This window comes from Desmodus rotundus, chromosome 9, assembly GCF_022682495.2.
Source record: "Desmodus rotundus isolate HL8 chromosome 9, HLdesRot8A.1, whole genome shotgun sequence".
NCBI lineage: Eukaryota > Metazoa > Chordata > Mammalia > Chiroptera > Phyllostomidae > Desmodus > Desmodus rotundus.
In genome coordinates this window covers 40550733-40568970 of record NC_071395.1, presented here as the reverse complement: position 1 = coordinate 40568970, position 18238 = coordinate 40550733, and the positions used below count along the sequence as shown (strand labels likewise).

Sequence of the window (18238 nt, the reverse complement as noted above, 5' to 3'; positions counted from 1 at the left end):
GGCTTCTTTCACTTAGTATAACTGTTCATGAGTTCATCTACATTGTAGTGTGTGTCAGCCTTCATTCCTTTTTATGGCCAAATAATATTCCACTCTATGGTTATACCACAATTCATCTATCCATTCATCTATTGATGGACACTTGGGCCGTTTCCACCTTTTGGCTGCTGTGAATCATCTGGTGCTATAATACAGCGTGTACACGTGCTTGTTTGAGTTCTAGTTTTCAGTTCCCTTGGGTATATACCTAGGAGTGGAATTGCTGGGTCATATGGTAATGTTATGTTTAATATTTTGAGGGACTGCCAAACTTTTCCACACTGGCTGTACCATTTTACATTCCTACAAGCATTATATAAGGGTTCCAATTTCTCCACATCCTCTCCAACACTTGTTATTTCCTAGTTTTACTTACTAATTTTTAAAACTATAAACATCTTAGTAGATGTATGAAATGGTATCCCATTGATGTTTTTATTTGTATTTCCTAGTGACTAATAAGGCTGAGCATCTTTTTATGCTTGTTGGCCATGTTGTATATGTTTTCTTTGAAGACATGTCTGTTCAAGTCCCTTGCCCATGTTTGAATTGGGGTTTGTCTTTTTGTAGATGAGTTGTAAAAGTTCTTCATGTATTCTGGATGGGTACCCGTTTTTCAATGTCAGCATTAAAGCACATTGCTGGGTAGAATGAATGTGTGATGTTAACTTCCCTCAGTTGGGAGCTGAAGCTCAAATTGGGGGACCCTCTGATCATGTCGACCCCTAAGCCTCTATGTGCTGTGGCTGAGCTGTGCCTTTGGGAACTGGACGTTCAATGGTTGTGGCCTGGAAGAGCGTGCTGGTGCTGCCCCTGATGAGGCAGCGTGTCCAGGAAGTAAATTGGTTCCAAGGTGTCCTGGGACTGATCAAGTGAATGGAGTTGTGCTGAAATTCTCCTTTATTATCTGTTCACTGTCTGGAATTGGTCAGAGGTGTCTGAAGCCCTCCTGCTTCCAACAGTGAATTATATCTTGTACCCTGGTTGTCCACTGTAAATATATAAGCCACACTTGCAATTTAAAATTTCTTGTAGCCACATTTAAAAAGGTCAAAAGAGCCAGGTAAAACTAATCTTAATCTTAATAATGTAACCTGTTTAACCCAATATATCCAAAATACTATGATTTCAATGTGTAATCAGTATTTTTAAATTTACCAGCTACTTTTCATCCTTTTTTTGTATTACATTTACTGCATATCTCAGTTTAGCCAGTAGGTTTTATCAAAAAGACTTTATATATTTAGGTTCCATAAAATTCAGAGTTGAAAGAAGTAGATTCATAGATGCATGTTGTTCCAAATGTACATAAAGGTCTTTAGTAACTCAGCTGAGTATGGACTGTCTCATAGTCATGGTTTCTTTCTACCCTTGAAGTTTGAAACAATTTTAGAGACACAGAAGAGTTGCAGACATCACACAAAGTTCCTTATTCCCCCTATCCCACTTCCCCTAATATATGTAAACACCTTACATGACCACAGCCCGTGATCAAAATGAAGAAATTAACATTGGTACAATGTTTACTGTGAATAGTTGTTATTTGGATTTCCCCACTTCCTACTGATGTTCATTCTGTTCTAGAATCCACTTTAGGAGCATCCCTTGCATTTGGCTGTCATGTCTCTTTCACCTCCTTCAGTCTGACAGTTTCTCAGTCTTTCCTTTTCTTTCATGACCTTGACATTTTTAAAATGTGCTTGTTAGGCATTTTGTAGAATGCCCCTCCTCCTTGGCTTTGTCTGGTGTTTTCTCACAATTAGACTGGGGGTGTAGATTTTGGTAAGACAACTACAGAGGTTAAGAACCCTCCCCAATCACATCATAGTAGGGTGGGCCTGACACTAACTTACCTTATCACTGGGGATGTTAACCTTGATCTTTGGGTTAAGGTGGTGTCTCCCAGGTTTTTCCACTGCAGTTATTATCTGTTCCTTTCTATGTTGATAGTTAGAAGTGAGTCATTCAAGTCCAGCTCACACTCTAGGGGAGAAGTGAGGACCTATATCCAGGTAGGCATAGTTAGAACCACCACAGTAGCTAATATCCCTTCTGGGAGGAGATGCTTTGAGGCTGTGCGTGTCTCCTATTTCTTTTTCACATTGCATCCACTAGTGTAGCATCCGTCGGTGCTGTTCTATGATGATTTCTATTTCCATCATTCCTTCTACGTTTATTAATGGGGATTTCTCTGTAAGGAACCGTCTCCCCCAGTTATTTATTCAGTCATTTATTTATATTCATGGATATTTGTTTCTTTTCCCTCTGGGCTATAATCCAGTCCTATTGTTATTTATTTTGTTGTTGAAATTATTCTCACTCTGGTGGGCGGGATCTTTCTCAGGTTGGCCCTGTACCTTTTCATCATGTTCCCATGTTTTTTGGGGGTGCTTCTCGCTTTCTGGCACCATGAGGTATTCCAGGCTCATCTTGGTTTTCCTTTGCCCCAGCCATAGAATCCGCCATTTTTTCAAAGGAGTCCTAATCCTTTTTATTGGAGAATGGTATTAAAAGCTCCTGGGGTGTCACCGCATTTAATCACCTCATATGACAGGGCTTGGAAAGGTATGCATATATACTAACCGCCCCCTTCTATGTTTATTTCTCTGTGTGTCTGTATATAAAAATAGACATCATTTCATAGTGATGCCTCCGGCTGTAGACCAGCAGCACTGAGTTCATTCTACCATGGCTCCGTTGCTTATTTTAAGTTCTTTCTCTGAAGGGAGACACCTGGCTCTCATTAGCCACAGTGTGTTTGCTTATTTGTTTAACCCTAGTGTACCTGGAAAGCAGTTTCAGAATGGCTGTCAGTACTCCTGTGACAAGTGACTTGACCAGCTTGAGTGCAGTGTCTGCACATCGTTTTTTCATTTGGCCTTCCAGTGCTCAACTGAAAGCTGCTTTACAAAGTTATTTGTGACACTTCCTCCACCTGTGTTAGTGTGGTCATGTCATACGTGTGTTACATAGTTAGATTCATTAGGCACGGTCTGTAGCCCATCTCGGGTCCCCTGTGCCCACCCATCTGGTTATTATTATTATTATTATTATTATTATTATTATTATTTGAGTTTGTGTTCAGTGAAGTTGATGCTGGGTTTTCACATGCAGAGAGTCCTGCCTGCACTGTGACAGCCACACAGAACAGCGCCATCCCCTCAGACCCCTCATGCTGTTCCTTTGGAGTCAGCTCCTCCCCCCCCCCCCCCGCCCCGCCTCTGTCCCTCGAAACCACTCATCTGTTTTCCATCCCTGCAGTCTTGCCTGTTCCAGAATGGCATGTAAATACACTCACACAACATACACTCCATTGTGTCCAGTTTCTTTCACTGAGCAGGATGCACTTAAGATGCACCCCAGTTGTTGGTGTGATCGAAGACTTCATTCGTCCTTGTGGTCTGCATGCACTGCACTTTGTCCGTTTGCGGGGGAGGGACATCTGGGTACTATCCAGTGTTGATGGTTATGAGCGAAAGTTGCCCTGAGCATTTGCATACAGATTTTTGTGTGAATGTAAGTTTTCAGTTCACTTGGGTAAATTACCCAGGAGTGGGATTGCTGGGTCTTATGGGACAGGTATGTTTAACTTTGTAAGAACCTGCCCAACAGTTTTCTAAAATGTCTGTGCCCCTTTGCAGCGTCCCCAGCAGCTAAAGTGGGTTCTTGTTGTGCTGCATTCTTGCCTGCACTTGATAAGGTCGGTTGTTTTCTTTTTGCCTTTCTAATGAGTGTACAGTGGAATCTCTTTTTAAAAAAAAACCAAAAAACTTGAGATTTAATTTATATACCATATAACTTATCCATTTAGAGTGTACATTTCATTGGTTTTTAGTATATTCAGAGTTGTACAACCATCAGCACTAATTCTAGAATGTTTTTAGCCCCTAGAAGGAGCCCTACCCACAGTAGCAGACTCTCCATTCCCTACCCTGGCAACCACCAACCTACTTTCTGTCCCTGTGGATTTGTCTTTTCTGGACATTTAACATAAATGGAATCTAATTTCATGTAAATCTAATGCTCTGTAGCCTTTTGTGACTGGCTGCTTTTATTTAGTGTAATATCTCTAAGGTTCATCCACGTTACTGTAGTATTACTGTGTCAGTGCTTCACTTCTCAATGGACGAATATATTTTATAGACCATAGTGTGTATTCATTCATCAATTGAAGGGCATTTGGGTTGTTTCCACCTATTAGGTATTTTGCTACGAGTTTTTTGTGTGTTTGGATATATGTTTTCATTTCTCTCGGGCATATATTGAGGAGCAGAATTGCTGGGTCTTTTGGTAATCCTGCAATTAACTTCTTGGGGGGCCTCCATACTGTTTTCCACAGTGGCTGCACCACTTTACATTCCCGCCAGCCAGGTGTGAGAGTTCCGATTTCTCCACAGCTTCTCGCCCACACTTTCTGTCTTTCTGATCATGGTCATCTTGATGGATGTGAAGTTGTGTCATTAGGTTTTGATTTGCATCTTTCCCTGATGGCTGATGACACTGAGCATCTTTGCATTGTTTTTTCTTTCTTGAATTCATAGATTTTCTTTGGTGAAGTGTCTTTTCAGAATTTTTCTCTTTTTAAAACACATTGGGTTAGTTTTCTTATTGTTGAGTTTAGTTTTATACACACACACACACACACTGGGTATAAGTTCTTTATCTAGTATATGTAAATATTTTCTCCAAGTCTGTGGGTTTTTTTATATTCTCAATAGTATCTTTTGCTCAACAAGAGATTTGAATTTTGATAGTCCAATTTACCATTGTTTTTTTCTTTTGTGGTTTGTGCTTTTGGTGTTGTATCTAAAAACCCTTTGCCAGACCCCAGGCCCAGGAGTCTCTTTTTGCTACTCACTGAGAGCTGATGCCAAAGCAGCTTTTGAAGAGGCAGAAGGAAATTGCGATGGGAAGATGATTTCTGGTAGGGGATGCCATGATCTTTGATGCTTTGCAGTTGACAGGTTTTTTTTTTTTAGAAGAATTGGTTTATTTACAGTGAGAAGGAGGAATGGATTTTCTTCTTTCTTTTGCTGCAGTGTCATCTAGTGATTCATGTATGAGATATTTACTGAGTCTGGGACACACTGGGGACCAAAACGCACATGTCCCATGTCTCGTGAGCTCCCGGACTGACAGGGGTGAGAGGCACTAATGAAGAGATCAGGAAGGGAGCTATGCCAGGAGGAGTCATCCGTCCTCTCAAACAGCAGTGGGGGGTGCTGTGAGTACCACAGGGACCCAGTTAGGAAGGGTTGGGGAGTGTTGGGCAAGGTTTCCCTTAGGGAGGAAGGTTAACTCAGAGACATGTGGGTGGGGAAGGGTTGGCCAAGCAGAGAGGACGAGACAGACTCCTAGGTGGAAGCTGCAGAGTGTGCAGGTGGAGTCAGGGACACTGGGTTGGAGAGGGAGGCTGACGGCAGGCGGGTGAGTTTGGCAGAGTCACTCATTCCCCACACATTGGGGAGCCATTGGAGAGTTAAGCTGGAGGATGACATGATCACACTTGGTTTTTAATTTATTTTTTTTAATCCTCACCTGAGGACACTTTTTTCTTTGCTTTTAGAGAGAGAGGAAGGGATGGAGAGAAACATGGATGCAAAAGAGACGCACCCATTAGTTGCCTCCTGGGGATTGAACGACAGCCTTTCAGTGATGGGACGATGCCCCAACCAACTGAGCCACACCGACCAGGACACACTCGCTTTTTAGACGAGATTGGGCACGTTTAGGGTGCTATGGCCATAGACCACACTTGTTTTTTAAAAAGACTGCTCAGCCTCTCTGTGGAGAGGGGATGTGTTGTAGACCCTCAGTGAAGGGTTGATTCCTCTGATCTCTCTGGGCTTACCTGCCTCTTTGGGCATGAGATCTGGTGGCCACGACTTCAGAATCCCCAGCCAGGCACCATGTCCTGCCTGTCCCAGACTGTTTTGTGGTAGCATGGCCACATTATGAAGCAGACCTGGACCAGCCTTTCCAGGAAGTAATTCAGTGGCTGCCAAACAGGAAGCATTTGACTGAGTTCTGGTGTCTGTTAGGAAGCAGGGTCGGTGCAGCAGGGGAAGGGGGGGTGGGGAGGCTTTGGGGTGGACCTGGAGGGGTTGGTCTTGGGTGTGAGCAGGTGTGGGGCAGCTGATCTATATTTGCTTTTTGAAGTTAAAGATGCTTGCCCTTAGTTCTGAGTTTCTGGCTTGTGACTGGCAACACTGAGAGGAGAAAAGAAGATCAGTCATGTGATGGAATGAGAGTTGAAGTTTAAAGAAAGCTGCTCTCACGTCCTCATGCCTGCTTCGGGCCAGCAGGGCCAGCCTGGACCCTGTGAATGTTTGTTAGGACAGGAACACTGCTCTGGGCGTGTTTTGGTATCAAACCTGCAGCTCAACCATCCCCTGAAGCTGACTTAATTTAACCCCATTTCTTCTGCTCTGTGACTCCCTTCATTGTGAGATGTATCTTCAGTTTAATAACATACTTTGGGATAAGAAATAAAACATATCAAGTGTGCTCACTGACTTTAATAGACAGCCTAATTTTCAGAAAAGGTAAAATGGGAAGAAGTAGAGTTTGGTTATTCGCTGCTTATATTAGACATCTTCCCTGCCCTCCACCCCGCCTCCCGCATCAAGCTGTTAATTGGGCAAGGATCTCTAACCATCACTAACTTCCCATGGTTTTATGTAAAGCCTGCTGTCTGAAGTCCCAGAAAGGACATTTTGGTACATTTTATTAGGAAGTGTGTATGGTTTTTGTTGGAAAGGGTTTTTTAAATAGTGCTGGTTTCTGAGCTTTAAGCCCTCACTTGCAGCGTTTTGGACATATCCGTGCTGACTTGAGCTTGGTGAGCGGGAGGAAGCTGTGAAAGGTGTGTGGCAGGCCCATCAGCATGCTGTGGGAGGTCCCAGGGTCATCAAATTCTCTATCCCTCCCCACGCTCTAGAGTGGAAGTGGCTCTGGGCTGTAAAAACCCACTTATGTTGGGCCTGAGTGGGCTTTTCTTTCCTGCTGTCAATTTAAATTGAGACTTGGTAGATGAGAGCTGGTGTTTTTTGTTTTGGGTTTTTTTTTTTTTAGATTTTATTTATTTTTAGAGAGGGGAAAGGAGGGAGAAAGAGAGGGAGAGAAACACCGATGTGTGGTTGCCTCTCATGCGCCCCAGACTGGGGACCTGGCCTGCAACCCAGGCATGTGCCCTCACTGGGAATCAAACCAGCGACCCTTTGGTTCTCAGGCAGGCACTCAATCCACTGAGCCACATCAGCCAGGGCCGAGCTGGTTTTGAGTGGGAACCCAGATTACCCTGGTTCAGCACATGCCTTCTGGAGTCACCATTTTCTCATCCCTTTACCCTCACCCGGGTTGGTGGGTGGAAGAGCCACCCACTCCTACCCATGGAGCTGGCTGCCCTCAATGGTAGATCCCTGAAGAGCCAGAACAGAAGGGACATTGTTTGAGGAAATCCAGGGAAAGGTCAGGGGGCTGTCGAGTTATGACAAGCCACATGAATATGGCCAGCTGTGTGGCTTGGTTTGTCTTTCCCTAGAGCATCTTTCTGTTCCTTGATGTGGGACTCCAAAAGCATCTGTATTCCTAGAGGACAGTCAGTGTCTGGAGCTGCCTCGAAAAAGATGTGCCTTAAAAGCACATGTGGGCGAGAAAAGGTGCAGCCTGTCTCATGCGGATCACTGTCACTTCAGGACCCGGGAAGGCCGGTCCACTCCCGCTCCTGACTGCTCTGTTAAGGGGTAGAAGCACTGGCCTTGAATGAACTTCCCCGAGAACCTCTCTGCTGGCTGATTTATGTGTTTTCCTGTAAAGATGGGAGTTGCTAACTGAGTCCTTTGCAGTCCTCCCCACCCCACCAAAGTGAAGGAGGGATGCCTTTGAGTAGGGGCGGGGCAGGGAGTAACGTGGATGCGCTTGGCAATGTCAGTCTAGCCCCTCGCTTTCTTGGGGATCAGAGCTGTAGGTTCAGACAGCCTCCGCTCACTCAGGGTTTGAGAGCAGTGGTCTCATGTTTTGCGTAACTGGCGCTTGTGTCTCTCTGTTTTATGGACACTGTGGGCTGTGGGGGTGTGGGCTGTCTTAGACTGGGGTGGGCTGGGGAGTGAGGTTCAGGAGGAGACCTATGGTTTTGGAGTCCTCTCAGTTTTGAACTTTAATGGTTTCATCCTGGGGCCATCATGTTCTTTCTCCCTTTTGTCTGTTTTGGTCTAGGTTTCTTTGTCAAGTAGCTACATCCTTTTGTGTTTGTATTGCAGTTTACTTCCTCACTCTCTGGTGATATACTGGGGACGACTCATTAAGTTGGGGCTCCAGGTAACAGAAGCTTATTTTCAGTGTAAAAGTATTTGTCTGTTTTCATGGCACATGGTCTTTTTTAATATTTTAATTTTAATTTTTTATTTTTAGAGGGAGAGAAATTATCCTCAATTTGTTCTTATTTATGCATCAATCAGTTGATTCTTGTATGTGCCGTGAGCAGAGATGGAACCCACAGCCTTGGCATACCAGGATAACCATCTGAGCTTCCCAGCCAGGGCCTCATGGCACAGGTCTTTAAAATGTAGGGTGTGCCTTTCTGCCTTGTTTTAATTCCTAATTGCTTATCAGCACATGAGTGTATTCAGGTTACCATGAATTCAGATAATATTGAAGCACGCAGAGTAGAAAACTGGGAAGCTTCCCTTTCTATCCCCCCATCTTTTTGATCTCTCAAGAGGTGAACGGTTGAGTGTCTGTCACCCAGAATGGTTCCCTGTTTTGCACTTCTGTAGAAGTAGAGTCTTCAGTGTGAACACAGTGGGGTTCCAGTTCGATTCACAGTTGTGCCCTTAGCTGTCCTCTCTCAGTAGCTGGTCTCAGAGCTCTTTTCATGTCCATGTGTAATGACGACCAGCATTTTTGTGCGTTCGTGTACATGTGCGTTCTGTTTTTTCCACTTCCCAGGTGAGGAAGCTGAGGCCTGAGCAGGTAGTGTAACAATACTCAAGATGACCCATTGAGTGCAAGAGCCAGCTTAGCTCCAGGGCCTGTCCCCTTTGTCTCTTTGCTCTGTGAGTACCGGAGCACTCAGTGGGCACGCACTTTTTCATTCAGAATTCAGATACCCCAAAAAAAAAATTTCTCTCACCCCTGAGCTCTAGTGAAAAGCATTTCAGTGGTTTGCCTTCCACTGTTGTCCACAGTGATGTGGTGACTGTGGTTTTGGAGTCCCCTCCAAAACCTTACTGCACCTGGTCCTGGCCAGCCCTCAGGGTGCCCGTGGCCTTCTTAGCAGGTCAATCTGACGTGGTGAGAGCCCGGACTGATGCTGCCGGTGTGGTCTTGCCAGCCAAAGTTACAGTTTTTTCCTCCTTCCTTCCCTGGTGCCCCCAGAACCCTGTGGTTTTATTTTCTCCTTTCACTGAGGCTCTTAGAGAGGTGGAGGAGCTGGTCTGGGGTCACCGTGAGACAGTATTAGAGCTGCTTTGGCATCCAGGAAGTCTCAGATTCCAAAATCCTTGGTTTTCAGTTCACATTGCACTGTTTTTCTTAGGCTTTTTGAAAGTTTTTCTTCTTCTAACTACAAAAGTGATATACGAGGTCTGTCCAGGAAGTATCCAGCCATGTACTATGAGAAAGACAGACATTTATTGAAGAAGATACAAGAAACATTGTCCATAGGACAATGACACTTCAGTCCCCTTCAATGTAGGCACCTTGGGACCTCACACAGTTCTCCCAATCGCCATCAGCTGCCCCGTCGTATTTTCCTGAATCTCATTGATGTTCTTCTGAAATCTCTTCTCTTTCAAAGGTGATTTTAGTTTTGGGAAAAGCCGGAAGTTGCAGGACACCAAATCTGGGCTGTAGGAGGGCTGAGTCACCTGGGTGATTTGATGTTTCACCATAAAACTCCGCACAAGACATGATGCATGAGCAGGCGCATTGTCGTGATGCAGCTGCGAATCACCAGCTGCCCATAGCTGCAGCCTTCTGAATCATCCAGACAGTTTCTGCAGAGGAACGTTCAAACTTAACGCAAAATTTGATGCAGATTCATTGCTGTACTTGCTCAGTCATTTTGAATGTGACGGCCACACAGTGCACATGTCTGCTGCCCCCACTGACTAGTACAGTGAAGTTGTCATTGTTCACACTTGTGCATTGCAGTCCACTCTCCTTGGCTGCCAGGTTACGTCGATGTCACACAAACCATTCTTATTATATTAACAATGGTTAGATTGTTTTTCCTGACAGAGTTCATTATGTATATCAGTTCCAAGGAATTAGTCTTGTTTCCAGCTTACTTCCTTGAAGTAACCACTATGAGCATTAGCTTAAGTCCTTCCAGAAATGTTTTGTTTGTCAGCACACGTAACTCTACTTGTTCTATGTGACATCTGCAGAGCTCTTCCCTCAGCTTAGATCAGCTGTGATTCCCCCAGCTTCCCTGTTGAGAACTTTTTCTGTTGCTTCTCTAGGCCTCTCACTACTGCAGTGCTGCCCAGTGACCCTCCTCAAACATTTGTCCGGGAGTTCATAGGGTCGAATCCTGAAAGTGGAATTTCAGCTTTGGTGGGGTTTGCTTTGGGACATTTATCCTGTGTTCCTTCCATTGCTTTCTCTACCTGGCAGTGAGCAGTTCTCTTGCTCTTCTAGACCAGTTCAGTTTCGACTATGTGGATCAGGGCTACATCCACAGGGAGACACCAGAGGCTGTGGCCTTGGCAAATGATTAAATGCCACTAAACCTCAGTTTCTTCTCCTGATGGATGGTGAGAATTTGCGAGGGTGAAATAAGTGCTAGGTAAACTCTGTAGCACAGTACCTGGCCCCCTGGGAGGGCTGGCCCAGTGGTGTTGGTGGCGGGCAGGCAGGGGGCCACTTGAAGCCAAGAGTGAGGCATTTATTTGCCCGATGGCCAAGGAGGACCTGGAGATGGAGGGTTCTGTTGGGCCTTGCCTAAGGCCTCTGAGCTCTGTGATGGGGGCTTGCCCTGTCTGCACCCTCCTCCTCCTGGTCCAGGACAGAGCCAATCACAGCAGGTAGTCTGTAGGTACTCAGATGCAGCACTGTGAGAAAGGCTGGGAGGCTGCGAGTGGAGCTAAGCATATATTTAAACTTACTTAACGTAGAAAACTTAAAAATACGTACAGAAGTTTTCACAGCCACTGCTGCGCCATCTCTCCCTACGGCCAGTGAAGCCTCTAGCTCACAAAACTCCAGCCAAAGAAGAAAGGTAAGTGAGAAGGTCTCAGCACCATGGCTCTGACAAAGCAACTGCCCACAAATCGACCAGTGGTAAAGCACCAAGGAAGCATCTGACTACAAAAGTCTCTCACAAGAGTGCGCCCTCTGCCAGAGAAGTGAAGAAACCTCATCATCACAGGCCTGGATGTCATCAGAAGTCCACTGAACTTCTGATTCGCAAATTCCCTTCCAGCATCTGATGTGAGAAATTGCTCAGGACTTCAAAACAGACCTGTGCTTTCAGAGCGCAGCTCTTGGTGCTTTGCAGGAGGCAAGTGAGGCCCATCTGGTTGGCCTTTCTGAAGACACCAACCTGTGTGCTGTACATGCCAAACATGTAACAATTATGCCAAAAGAAATGCAGCTAGAACACCACATTTGTGAAGAACATGCTTAAGAATTCACTATGATAGGAAATGTTTCATTCTTTAAAAATTTTTTCTCTTCTTCCTGTTACTGGTAGTTCTGAACTTTAGATGTGTTTTCCCATGGGGTCAAAAGATGCCTAACTATATGATTGCAAGTGGAAAATGACAGAAATCAGGTGTTGGCAGTTTTTCCATTTTCATTTGTGTGTTTTTTTTTAAATATAGATACGGGGACATAGAGCATTAATGCAAGTCATAATGTCTCAGTGGACACATTTCAGCAGTTCAACTTTATAATAATTATAAATAAATCTGTTAAATTTTTCTGGATAACGTCAGCACTTGCATTTTTTTTTAACAAGTAAATATCTTATTGATGGCAACTAAATGGTGTTTGTAGCATTTTTTAATCCTTTTTATTGAATTTATTGGGGTGATATTGGTTAACAAAATTATATAGGTTTCAGGCATACAGTTCTATAATACATTATCTCTATATTGCATTGTGTAGTGTAGCATTTTTATCATACAGTAGATTCCATCCACGCAGTAAACTTTTTCTGAGTCGTCCTACATGCAAGTCCCTGTTTTTAATGTTGCCTGCCTTCTCTAATATTGCTGCTATTCCTGTAAGTTTGCTATTAAAATACATTAAACTACTTCAGAATGCCTACAGAAGTAGAGAGAATAGTAGAGCAAACCATTGGTGTGGCACTGCCACCAGCTTCAGCAGTCACCTGGAACAGTGTCGCTTTCCTCTCTACCCTCAGCATTATTTTGAATCAGGTCCTAGACATCCTGTCTTTTATAATCTGTAAATATTTCCATCTGTGTCTGTAAAAGATGAATCTCTTTTTTTAAAAAATGCTTAACCCCATTATCATATCTAAAAATTAATAAATTAATAATTCTTTAATATTAAATATCCAGTGATGTCAAATTTCCCTAATTGTCATGCTGATTTTTTTGGCCCCTCCCCCACATCTTTTTAAATGTTTTTTAAATATATTTTATTGATTACGCTATTACAGTTGTCCAATTCTCTCCCCTTTATTCCCTCTTTAAATCGGGATTCAAATAAAGTCAGTGCATTGCTATTGGTGGCTGTATCTCTCATCTCTCTCATGTTTTTAAAGTATTTTCTCCCTCTAGTTCTCTTTCTTTCTCTTTTTTTTTCTTTCCTTGCAAAGCATTTTAAAAAGCCAGTTTGCCCCGGCCAGTGGGGCTCAGTTGGTTGGATCATCATCCCATAACTGGGAAGTTGTGGGTTTGATCCCTGGTCTGGGAGCATGCAGGAGGCAGCCAATCTCTCTTGCATCAGTGTTTCTCTCCCTCCCTTCCTCGCTCTGTAAAAGCAATGAAAAAAAAAGTCCTCAGGTGAAGATAAATAATAATAAGTAATACAATTCCTTTAAAAAAAAAGCTGTGTCATTTGACCCATAGGGATGTTGTTGGTGGCAGCCCTGTAAACTCGCAGTTACGGCCATGATAAGTTTCAAATCTGACTTTTTTTTTTTTTTTTTTTTAAGTCTAACATGTATAAACCCCAGGACCTCTCACAAGGGAAAGTCAAACAGACCCCAGGTAAAAGGGTGGGCAGGGCCAAGATGGTGAGGAGATAGCCCCAGGGATCCTGAAAAGCCAAGCTTTCTCCCTGAACTGCTGACAGTCTGAGGGTCAGTTACTCTTCCATTTGTACCCAAGGGTAGAGCAGTAAACCTGGGGGTTCTCTGGGGCCAGCCCTGCTAGCTTCAGGAGAGAGCAGGGCCCTGGAGACAGCCCTGGGGAGTTGGGGAAGGGTCTGAGGTGGTGGAGACGGCAGCATCAGGAGCTCCCAGTGCAGTCAGCTAACCTGTTTGCCTTGTTGTGCCTCGTGCCAGGGTCAGCCTGGCCCATTTGGGCTCTTGTGGCCTGGCCTCTCTGTGCACTAAATGTGGGTGCGCATGCTCTGGCTTTGGTGGCTGGCACCAGTTTAGCCAGTTCCTTTGCATCTTAGTTTGCTGAGGTCAGAGGAAGATGCTGGCCTGTGGCAAGTGGCCAGATGGCTTCCCACAGCCTCGTCTAAGAACACTTGAGGCAGGACTCAGCTGCTTTTGCTGGGAGTTGGGCATGTGTAGGGGTCTGGCTAGACTAAATATGTTACTCTTTGCGAGTGCTGGCCCAGTATGCCTTGAATGTGGCCACTCACCGAGTATGCTGTTGGCTCTCCAGGTGCTATGGTGCTAGCTGTGTCTTGGTTTTCTCTGGAGGTTGGTTTCCCAGGGGCTGGTCACCCTCCTGGGAGTTCCCAAGCTTCACAGGCTTGTCGAGAGGGAGCTCTGGTCAGCCTTTCTCAGTGTGCTTGAGGCACACACCAGCTGCAGAGCACATGCTGGTCCCTCTGGGAGGCCTCTGCCTGGCTCTGATGCTTCTCCTGGCTTTGCCCTACACCACCCATGTCTGGGGAGTCGTCCAGAAATCTTCCTTGTCTCCTGTTTCGGGCTGTTGTCTTGACCTGTTTGGTTTATGTAGGCATGAAATTCTCCCTAGGGCAGGGGTGTCAAACTCATTTTCACCGGGGGCCACATCAGCCTTGAGGTTGCCTTCAAAGCACCAAATGTAATTTTAGGACTGTATAAATGTAACTACTCCTTAACTAGGGCTAAGGAGCTCAGAGTTGCTGCTGGATAGAAAAACAAGGTGTCAGGCTGGATAAAACAAGGTGGAGGGCCAGATTCAGCCCGTAGGCCTTGTGTTTGCCACCTGTGCCCTAGGGGTTCCAGAGAATACTGCCTGCCCATAGCGAACCTTGCTTGGCTCACCACTGACCAGCCATGTGGCCCCAGGCAGGTTACTGCCTCTGTTTCGGTTTCTTCATCAGTTTCTGTGATGAAGACGCTGTGTGTTTTGGGCTCTGTGTTCTGTGAAGCATTCATACATATTAAGTGCTTGGAAAACTGCCTGACTATAGTATATAGTCAGTGTCATGTCAATATCACTGCTGTGGTGACTGTCCATCTACAGACCCTGAGTGTCCTTAAGGTCAGAGCTCCCTCCTTGGTCTTGGTCACTGCTGTGAACACATGGCAGGCACCCATTAAGTTTTTGTAGGGTGAATGAGTATATGCGCACCTTGAACAGACACAGGTGCTTGGTCAGTTCCAGGCCCATCAGAAACAAAAAAGGGTCCCTTTGTCCATAATGCTCATAGTCCACTGGGGTAGATGGACAAAAAAAAGACATCCATCCTGTGGACCTTGATTAGTCCTACTTATGAGAGTGAATCACATGCTGTGATTGGGAACAGTGATCCAGGAAGCCTGCAGAAGGATGAGTGCCAGCCCAAGGGAGAGCTGGATGGGGGAGTAGAAGACAGCAGCATGGCCTGAGATGGCCAGATTGCACTGGCTGTGGTGACGGTTTGGCTTTGCTCAAGGCTCAGAGGGAGGTCATTGTCAGGTTTTGAAGAAGTGGGTTGGGGGTAAGCCAAGAGCTGGTTTAAACTTTGGGGATTAAAAGGGGGCTGTAGTGGAAGCAGCTGGATGGTTAGGAGGTGATGAATAGGCCAGGGAGATGAGGAAGGGCTGGCTGAGGAGCCAGGAAGAGGCTAGACCTACCATGAAGCCAGAAGAAGGGAAAGCTGTAGCTGAGCATGGGGTCAGCCAGAGAGGGCACAGAGGAGAGGAAAGGTCTGCTTCTGAGCCTTGGGGTGCTCCTGTATTTGGCAGAGCTGTGGAGTGCCCTTTCAGTGCTCCTCTATTTCTCCCCTGGGGCATCATGTGGCTTCAGGTACCATCTGTCTATCATGTCTCTCAGGTGTCCTTCTCTAGCCCAGATCTCTTTCTGGTAAAAAGAATAGCTTCTGTTTATCTATAGCACTGAGCTGAGTGCCTCAGCTGCATTACCTCATCGAATCTTCCCCATGTTACAGGCTAAGAAACCAAGGCTCAGGACGGGAGGCCTGTGACCAAGGCTAGGCAGCCAGTGAGGGCAAGCCCCAGCCTCTCAACCCCTTCTAGCTGCCTGCTGACCTCCTGCTGGCATCCCTGAGGACCCAGGGCACCCTCCCCTCCCTGAGGGGTTCCCTGAATTGAACTTCTCCTCTGAATGTGCAGTTTCCCTGCTTTGTATCTACTCAAAAAGTTATCTGGGAACGTTTGAAACACCTACAGAAGTAGATGGAATGAAGCCCTGTTGTAGCCTGGTTCCAGTGTGTCACAGGGCTACGTTTGGTCCATCCCTGGCCTGCCACTCCCAGACATCTGCCTTTTATGTGTCAATATTCCAGAATGTTCCCTGAAACATAAGGACTTTAAAATAATAATAATAATAATAATAATAATAATACCAGTGTCATACCTACAGATTGATAATTCCTTAATATCCAATGCTTAAAGATTTTTTTTTCTGTTTGAATCAGGATCTAGGTAAGACCCACTCATGGTGATTCATGAGTTTTTTCTCTTTTAATCTGTAGATTCTCCCTCTATTTTTTTTTTTCTTTGCAGTTTGTTGAAGAAACCGGGTCTTTTGCCCTGTAGAGTTGGGTGCTGTCAGGCTTTCTGCTACTTTCATCCCCATGGTGTTTATTTAGCACCATCCTGCTTTGTGTATTCCCTGTCATTTTGAACTTGAGTCTGGAGGTGAGATCTGCCTGGGGAGGTAGCATCAGTCTTGTCTGGTGGTCTGTGTGTGTGATGTGTGTGGGCGGCAGCTGATGGGCAGCACCTTAATTACCCATAAAGGGTTACAGAACCGTGAGGAGGTCGTTCCTTCTCCACGCAGGAGCTGGGACACCTTTGTGCAGCTCACCTCTCATCTTCTGTGTGGTTACACTGTGGAAGGGCAGGACAGATGCTTGAGTTTTCCTTCCCTTTGCTTGCCAGTTTCCAACCCTGTTCCCAGTCCCAACACCCTGCAGGCCAGAGGGTGTTTGTTTCCTGGGTCATGAATCTGGGTTTGTTCTTCCTGAGCCTAAGTCCCTGTAGACCCCTTTGGCCCAGGACACAGCACCTGCCCAGCATCAGCCAAGCCCTTCTTTCTGGATCACCTGCTGCCACCGCTCTCCATCCTCGCTTTCTGACTGCCACCATGGGGACTTTCAGGACTCCCAGAGAGGATGCTGTGGCCTGTAGTGCTTCTCCCAGCCCCCTTGGCCCTTCTTGACATCACCAACTCATATCTCCAAGCTCATCACAGTGTCCAGGGGGCATTCCTGACTCCTTCCCTGCCCCCATTGTTGGGTCAGGCCCTCCTCTTATCCATCCTCTCATTTCATTCTTTTGGCAAATATGGAGCACCTTCCCTGGGCCGGCACCTGGGGCAGGGGTAAGACAGGAGTCCCCAGAGCCCCTGCCTCTAAGAACTTCCCAGTTTGGTGAGCAGACATGCCCTTTGTGACAGGTGCCTTTATAAGGGTGGGCATGAGACAGGGCTAGCACAGAGGGACACCTTCTTGACTAGACGTCAGCAGGCTGCTGATGGCCTTGGGGCAGCAGCTCCAGGATGTCAGGACTGTCTACTTGAGACTCTCATAGTTTCTTCTGTTGTCCTCCTGTGGTTGAAATTGCATGCACCACACAGGTTGGCAGGAAGAAGAGAGGTGCTGAGACTTTGTCCCTGCACCTTTATTTTTGATTTGAGAAGGAAAGCCTTCCCTAGGCTGACACACCCCCCCCCTTATATTTCATCACCCCACCTTGGACAAGAGGAACACTCCCAAGCCTGGGTTAGATGAGCTGAGGGTAGAGCCCCTGCATCCTGAGACCAGGGGCTGTAGGAAGAGGCAAGGTCAGTGTCGCCACATTGACCGGCAGTGGCTGAAGAGCACTGGTTTACTGGTCTCACAAGACTCGCGGCTCCTGGAAGGCCAGGGTCTGTGGCTGCTTCATGGGACAGGTGTGCCTTCTGCCTTTGTGGCCTGAACGGGGGAAAAAAGTCGTCCAGGTAGACTGAAGGACCCCACTCCTGTCCCCTTTATTTAGAAGTGGACACATGGCTCCTGGTTCCCACTTTCAGGTGTCACCTATTCACCACATTTCAAAAAGTCTGGCATTGCTCATGTGAACCATGCAGGCCTTTCTGGGGAGGCTGAGGAGGTGTGGCCAGACTGCCAAGCTGGTCTCTGCCCCCTTCTCCCCAGGGTTGAGGGAAGAAAAGGCGTGAAAATGCCTGTGTGAGGGGCTCAGCCACTTCACTCCCCCTCCCCTCCTCGACTGACCTGTCTCGAGTCTCCTTTGAGTTGCTGAGGAGGATCCCATACTCCTAGTTTTTTCTCTCCCAGTGGAGAGCATTTTAAAAAATTGGGGTATAATTTACATTCCAGAAAAGGTGCCTTTTTAAAGCATACAAATTTGGTAATTTTTAGTATCTTCACAGTATTGTGCAACAGTTTTCTAATTCCAGAATGTTTTCATCACCCCAGAAAGAAACCCTGCGCCCTTCAGCAGTTAGCTTTTATGTCCTCCTGACCAGCCCCTGGCACCCATGAATCCACTTCCTGTCTCTGTGGATGTGCCTGTTCTGGACATTTCACATACATGGAACCACACACTGTGTGGCCTTTTGTGTCTGGCTTCACTCATTGAGCATTGTGTTTTCAAGGTCCATCCACAATG

At 46.0% G+C, this 18238-nt stretch overlaps 1 protein-coding gene across 4 annotated transcripts in view; it reads left to right on the top strand.

Moving 5' to 3' along the window:
• The window catches only part of MLLT1 (MLLT1 super elongation complex subunit), a 66028-nt gene that overhangs the window by 26082 nt on the left and 21708 nt on the right, over positions 1-18238 (top strand). The gene's annotated exons all lie outside the window — the stretch shown is intronic.